At 41.6% G+C, this 6,223-nt stretch overlaps 1 long non-coding RNA gene across 1 annotated transcript; it reads right to left on the bottom strand.

The window, feature by feature from the left end:
- Positions 1–272: 272 nt before the first annotated feature.
- LOC111666930 (uncharacterized) lies at positions 273–4,272 on the bottom strand. Its single transcript, XR_015438230.1, has 3 exons — positions 3,792–4,272; positions 2,263–2,346; positions 273–2,166 (listed from the first exon to the last, which is right to left on the bottom strand). It is a non-coding gene; the product is annotated as an uncharacterized LOC111666930 (long non-coding RNA).
- Between the last annotated feature and the right edge of the window lie 1,951 nt (positions 4,273–6,223).

Genomic DNA, 6,223 nt, shown 5'->3' with positions numbered 1-6,223 from the left:
AGCATGTCATCAGTTACAAAGTCCTGGCAGAAAACAAACCAGCTGATGCTATTGATTAGCAGTAAGGACACACTTAATGTCCCTGCTAACCTCATGCACCCAAATAAACCCCACTGTTTATATGTAAGATGTTTTCAGGGTGCATTTGTCTCAGATTAGGTACATAATAAAATGCTGCTTTGTACATAATGTTCTCAATGATCCGCATCTGCTACAATGCAACTTTTTCATCCCTTATTTATCCAGCTTGAAGCCCAGTTAACAAAAAAAAGTTGATTTAAACACATTTATTGAGAAAAAGAATAAACCCACACTCCAGTGATACAGGATTAGACCTGCTTCCCTGCAGCAGCTGATGCTCTCCTGTGAGAATGAATGCACACTTTCAGCACTGTGCACAAAAGCCCACACTAGAAAGTTCCCAGTGTTCAGTGTGAGCAAGGCGATGTGGCATTCAGAAGGCCATCTGGCTGTATTATTTTACATATTCTTTCACCACAAAAACATGGTGTTCTTGTGTTTCATGTGGTGCTTTGGCGATCTATTCTAACAAGAGCACGTCAAGAGGGTTTAGTTCCTCTTTCACAGGGTTATTTCCCAGAGCTGTGTAGAAACTGCAAGTGTTTATCAATTCCCACTGGGTGTCAAGCGCAAGAAGGCCAAAAGAGACAGTGAGGAAATCAAACTGCAGCTTATACAACTGAACCTCCACAAAGGTAACATGCAGCAGTAGTTATTATTTAAAAAAAAAAAAAAAAATCTCACTCAGGGGGAAACATTGAACCGTCTCTCTCTGTAGCTGCAACAATCTGATGATTCAAGAGACCTTTTGTACATTCCCAAATCCCAGCACCACTCCCCCAGTGTGCAGAGTCCAAACAGCACAGTGTCTGGCACTGACATAAAGTTCTCAGGCGGGAACAGTGATTTGATTGGCCTCTTCACTTCTGTTTGTAATGGGAGAGATCCTCTTTAAGCACAGGACAGCCTGACCACTTTAACAATCTGGCTGGCCTGTCGTGTCAAGGTCGGGCTCTCAAGGCCGAGAAAAAAAACAAAGACCTACAAAAGCATGAAACCCCACAAGTGGATTTAGATCGATGAGTTTTCTCGTCTCTGCAGCAGGCGGTGATGTTCAGTGGTGGACGCAGACCTCTGGCATACGACCTGAGTTTGATCTCAATGTTTGGGTAAAACATTGCGTCAGACAGCAGGCTGTCATTAACTCTAGACAGAGCACTGTATTGTTGTTTTTTTCTACATCTTACCCAATGAATACACATACTCACAGGACGAGACGTCCTTTCATATTCATAACAAAATCCAAAGTTAAAAAAAGCATTTAGTCTATATTATAACAAGACTACAGCCATGGTAGCGGCTCTGTGAGGCTCAAGGATGTGACTATGGTGAGGCTTTGAGCACAGTGCTTTGAGCGACAGCTAACATGCTCATGCTGATGCAATGTTTACCAAGTACACCATCTTTTTGTGTTAGCATGTTAACATTTGCTAATTAGGGCTAAACACAAAGCTTAGCTTGATATAGTTTTGCAGGTATTTGATTTCATTTAAACCAAAGTATTGGAGAAAATAATATTTTGGCCTGATAAAAACTCTTGATGAAAAGTTAAGGGATCATCACAAACATGACTTAAAAAAAGGCCCACTTTTATTGTTTTTCATTACAATAGAACTTTTCATGTAAACCTGATCATTTATTAACTCAGAAGTTTCCACTAGGTTTTTTTCTTTTTCTTTAATTCAGTGCTAAAGTTACCTGGGCACTCCAACTTGACAGCCTTCCCTGAAATGAAAATGATTCTGTTCTTATCAGAACAAGAAAAAGTAATAAAGCACTTAAGGGTGTTTTAGTGCGGAGCCAGTCTTTCTAGAAATGTCATGTGTCTTATCTGTAATTGACTCATGAGAATAATACAGATTGAACTTGTGGTTTCAAGTGAATCAGAGACACACATTCACTCATAATTAGCTCTAAGTTATTGGATTGGAAACAATACAGAACAAACAGTGCTGAAGTGTGGGTAGGCCTACTATGCCGTCTGTAGTTTTTGTTGTTGTTGTTCTACAAAGCTTACTCATCCATAGTTACACACCAGCAGTTGGGCCTCATGACTAATGATGATAAAACAGGCCGTGATTTCACCTGTATAGAAGAAAAGAGGATTAGTCAGACAGAAGATGTTGTATCGGTGTTAAAGAGTAAACATGTTCAACAGCAGGTACTAAGTCTAATACCCACCCTCTGAGTCTCCCTGCAACAATGAACCACATGTCCTGGTGGTTAAATAAGCCACAGGTAAAATATTGTTCCTTGTTCCATTGACTGAGGAGGGAGAAGAACAGCAGATTACGTGAATGCAGTAATCATGTAAGGCCAAATGAGTCAGTCAGGTGGAACTGAGAAGAGTAAACAAGTCCAAACTACGTGTTATTGTAACAAAGTGCAGCCTCCCTGCTGTCTAGCAGGATATACTGGTTACAGTGTTATTGGGTCCTTATCATCAAAACTCTACTGTCATGACATTACCATTAGACACACAGAGTGCAAACAGGAGACTGAACAAAGACTGCTGACTGTTCAGGACAAGAGTGAAAGCCAAATAATTACTTGGCACTTGTACAAATAAGATCACATGGGTTTTATTCAGACAGGAATCAGGATCAGATAACTCACAGGAAAAATACACCCTCTACGATGGCCTGGACATTCCCATTCTAGCTTGATTCCTACCAACAAAAAAAAAAAAAAACAGTGCTTTTTGTCCATCAACTTATTCTCAAGTTTTCAAAGTCTTTCAGAAGTGTGTCAAGAGGAGCTTAATTTTTAAAGGAAAAGTTTGACATTTTGGAAATTGGATTTATTGCCTTTCTTTCTGAGTTCAGTGAGAAGATCATTACAATTCTTAATATAATGCTACAGTCAGCAGTCAGTTAGCCTAGTTTAGCACAAGGGTTGGAAATAGGGGGAAACAGCAAGCCTGTCTCAGTCCAAGATTACAAAATCCACACTCAGTAAACCACGCTCAGTAATTAACACATTATATATCTTGTTTATTCAACCTGTACAATAACTAAAAGAAATAAATAAATAAAAAGGAAAACTTGTGAGTTCACATGGAGTTATGTGTGGGACTATTTTTTAGCCAGGCATGTGATTTCTAGGAGTGATGACAAGGCACCCTGATAAACCACAGATTGAACAAAAAAACAATATAATGTTTTAATTAGCGAGCTTTAGAGGTGCTGGTGGGTGGATCTTGTTCACACAAAGCAGTTTCCCACTGCTTCAAGTCTTTGTGCTAAGCTAGGCTAACTGTCTCCTGGCCTTGTGAAGATTTAACAAACAAACATGAAAATGGCATTGTACTTCTCATCTAACTCTAAGTGAGAAAGTGAAATAGCATGTTGAACTAGCATGGCTAACTCTAGTAACTATGAGTAATGTTCATATCACTGTAACAAGGTCAAACAATCATATGCACAGGTCACAGATGTTTTATAAAAGCTGTGTGTAATACTGCCTGCATATTCAGGCATGTGCATGCTTGTAAAACTGTTAACGTTGAGGAAACATATATAAGGAAACTATTATGTGCAATGGGGTAGCAAGGACCTGCATAGGTATGTGCAGTAAAGATAGCATGCCAGGAAGTAGTTTGACACGTAACTCTGTGTAAAACCACAAACTGTCATATGTGCATGGATTAAACAAACAGTATAATGTTTTAATCATAAACTTTACGGGTGCTGTTAGGTGGGTTTTATTACCTTCAGGCGAAGCTATGTTACCTGTTTCCCTCTGCTTCAAGTGAGGTCGCAGTGATCTGCATACATATGTGCAGTTAAGATAGCATGCAGATGAACCCACAGAAGCAGTCCAGGGCAGTTTGTATAGATGCTGTCATGCAGATGTTGTTCTTCAAAAACAACTAGTGAGTCGAGACTGGAAGGAAGATGAGGGAGTGCTGTAAAGTCTGACAGCACAAAGGAACACTCAAAGGTGCTCTGCAAGGCACCTTGCAGGACGGGGGTGGAGGCTGAAAGGGGGTCTCTGCATCAGTTCACAGAAGGGTGGGAGGTGTTGTTGAAGACAGAGTTCAATTTGGTCGTCATCCTCCCTCTGCCTATGCCTTCAGGCCGTCCATGTTCAGCCACACAACAGAGGCAGCCTTTCTCACCAGTATGTTAATCCTGCCTGCCTCCCCCGCCTTGGTGCTGCCTCCCCGGCACACCACTACAAAGAACAGAGTGCTGCCCAACACTCATTGATAGAACATGGTGAATTGTCTGTTGCATAATACGAGAGAAGAAGAGCCTCCTCAAGACAAGCACTCGTATCATATGACGTGAAAGTGATGACCGTCATGCATGCACAGTGGAGTTCATAATCACAAGCTAAAATCCACGTCACTCACTTGACCCTAGGCTGACGCTGAACCATGACTATGTACCGCCATCATTGTCCCTTCACATCACAGCATGGTGGCTTTGTCCACTCCACACAATACAGCTCAAAAGAGCAAAATGAAGCGGACACAGTTTTGTTTTTGCACCCATTTGCTGGTCAGTAGTGGCCCTATTCAGAGTGCATTGATCAGTGCAGTAGCTGGATAGGGATGTGCCTCACAGGCAGTGGTGAGGGGAACTGCCTCTGAAATAAACCATTCAGCTTGGCGGGGAGTCCGCAGGCGCTGCATTAACTCGCTGAGCTGATGGCCTACAGATTCTAAGGCCATTCAACAGAAGCACTTCCATAGCATGTCATCCACGAAGAATGAACCTGGCCCATGCTCGAGTCCATGCAAGACTGCACAGAACACTGCAACACAACAATGAAGACACGGACTGACTTGATGTTAAAGATTAAAGGGCTGCAACTGATGATTATTTTCATCACTGATTAATCTGTGGGTTACTTTTGCGATTAATCAGTTAGTCAGTGATTCAAAAGAAAAAGAAAAAGAAAGTAATAATTTCCCAGAGCAAAGCTACTGTCTTCAAATAGCCTGTTTTATCAGATCAAAAGTCATATTCAATACATTCAATACGAAACAAACAAAAGCAGCAAATCCACATTTCCTTTTTGCTTGAAAAGTGACAGAAATTATATGAATTAACTGAAATTATTTTGTGTTGATCGGCTCATTTGATTCAACTTCTGTCATTTCTATAAACATGTATTTGACACTGAGTGTGATACAACAGTGGTTTATGATAATAGATAGATTAGATATAGACTCTAATTAAACACTGGGTGACATAAATAAACAAATGCGTACATGATTTTTTGTGAATTTCGGTCATTATCCCCTTTGCAAGTTCATTTTCTGGCTTGTGCAAATGTCTTGACATTTCTCCATCTTTCCTTTAATTTTGGTCGGTTTCGATTGTTATTGCATTATCTAACTTAACTTCTTTATGTATGGTTAAAGGCCTGTAATGTTGATAAAGTTGAGAATATATATATATATATGCTGCAGATTAAAACTCTGTGTGGTGCAGAGAGAGTTCAAAGGGGGAAAAAAAAGCGAGGCTGAATTTCAAAACACACGATTACCAAAGAGGTAGTCTTACACCACATGGCTGTTTTCATCGCTTCGACCGGAGTGTGCTCTAAAGTCACCGGGTTCACAAGTGGGCGAGGCTCCACACAGACTGTAGCGGTGCACAACCTCGGCTCGGTGCATGAACCAGGCTGACCGCGGGGATGCGCCCGGTGTGAGGGGGGGGAGAGGGGAGTAAGGAGTAAAAGAAATGAAATGGGAGAAGTTGCTGCGTCTCCCTCCAAACTCCCACGGCGTGCTATTTCGTCGCACTCGCCATAAACGACACTGTCTACAGGGGACGCACGTTGTTTATCCTCGAATGACCCCAATGCTGAAGCGAGAACATCCCGTTCCTGGGATATTAATAGCTCTCCTTGCGTCACCAAACTGTGGCGGACCATTTTGCTAGACACGCAACGGAGCCACAAACTGTGCCAGCAACACATTCTCCTCCAAAGCAAACATGGCTATAAAACAGGTAGTCATCATTCTCCACCAGCTGTCTGCGGGTCCTTGCAGCCAATGTGATTACCACTTGTATGTGTTACACACGTTGTTACTAAGGTGGTGAGGGCTCACAGTAACTCAGCTAGTGCACATTGATCTGGCAGTTTAGTGTCAAACTGCAGGGCGAGGTATTTGTGTTTATGTAAA

The sequence above is a fragment of the Seriola lalandi genome, unplaced genomic scaffold, assembly GCF_002814215.2.
Source record: "Seriola lalandi dorsalis isolate HSWRI2012SDOR001 ecotype SW California unplaced genomic scaffold, Sedor1 jcf7180002054682, whole genome shotgun sequence".
Classification (NCBI taxonomy): domain Eukaryota; kingdom Metazoa; phylum Chordata; class Actinopteri; order Carangiformes; family Carangidae; genus Seriola; species Seriola lalandi.
This window is presented reverse-complemented; position numbering and strand designations above follow the sequence as displayed.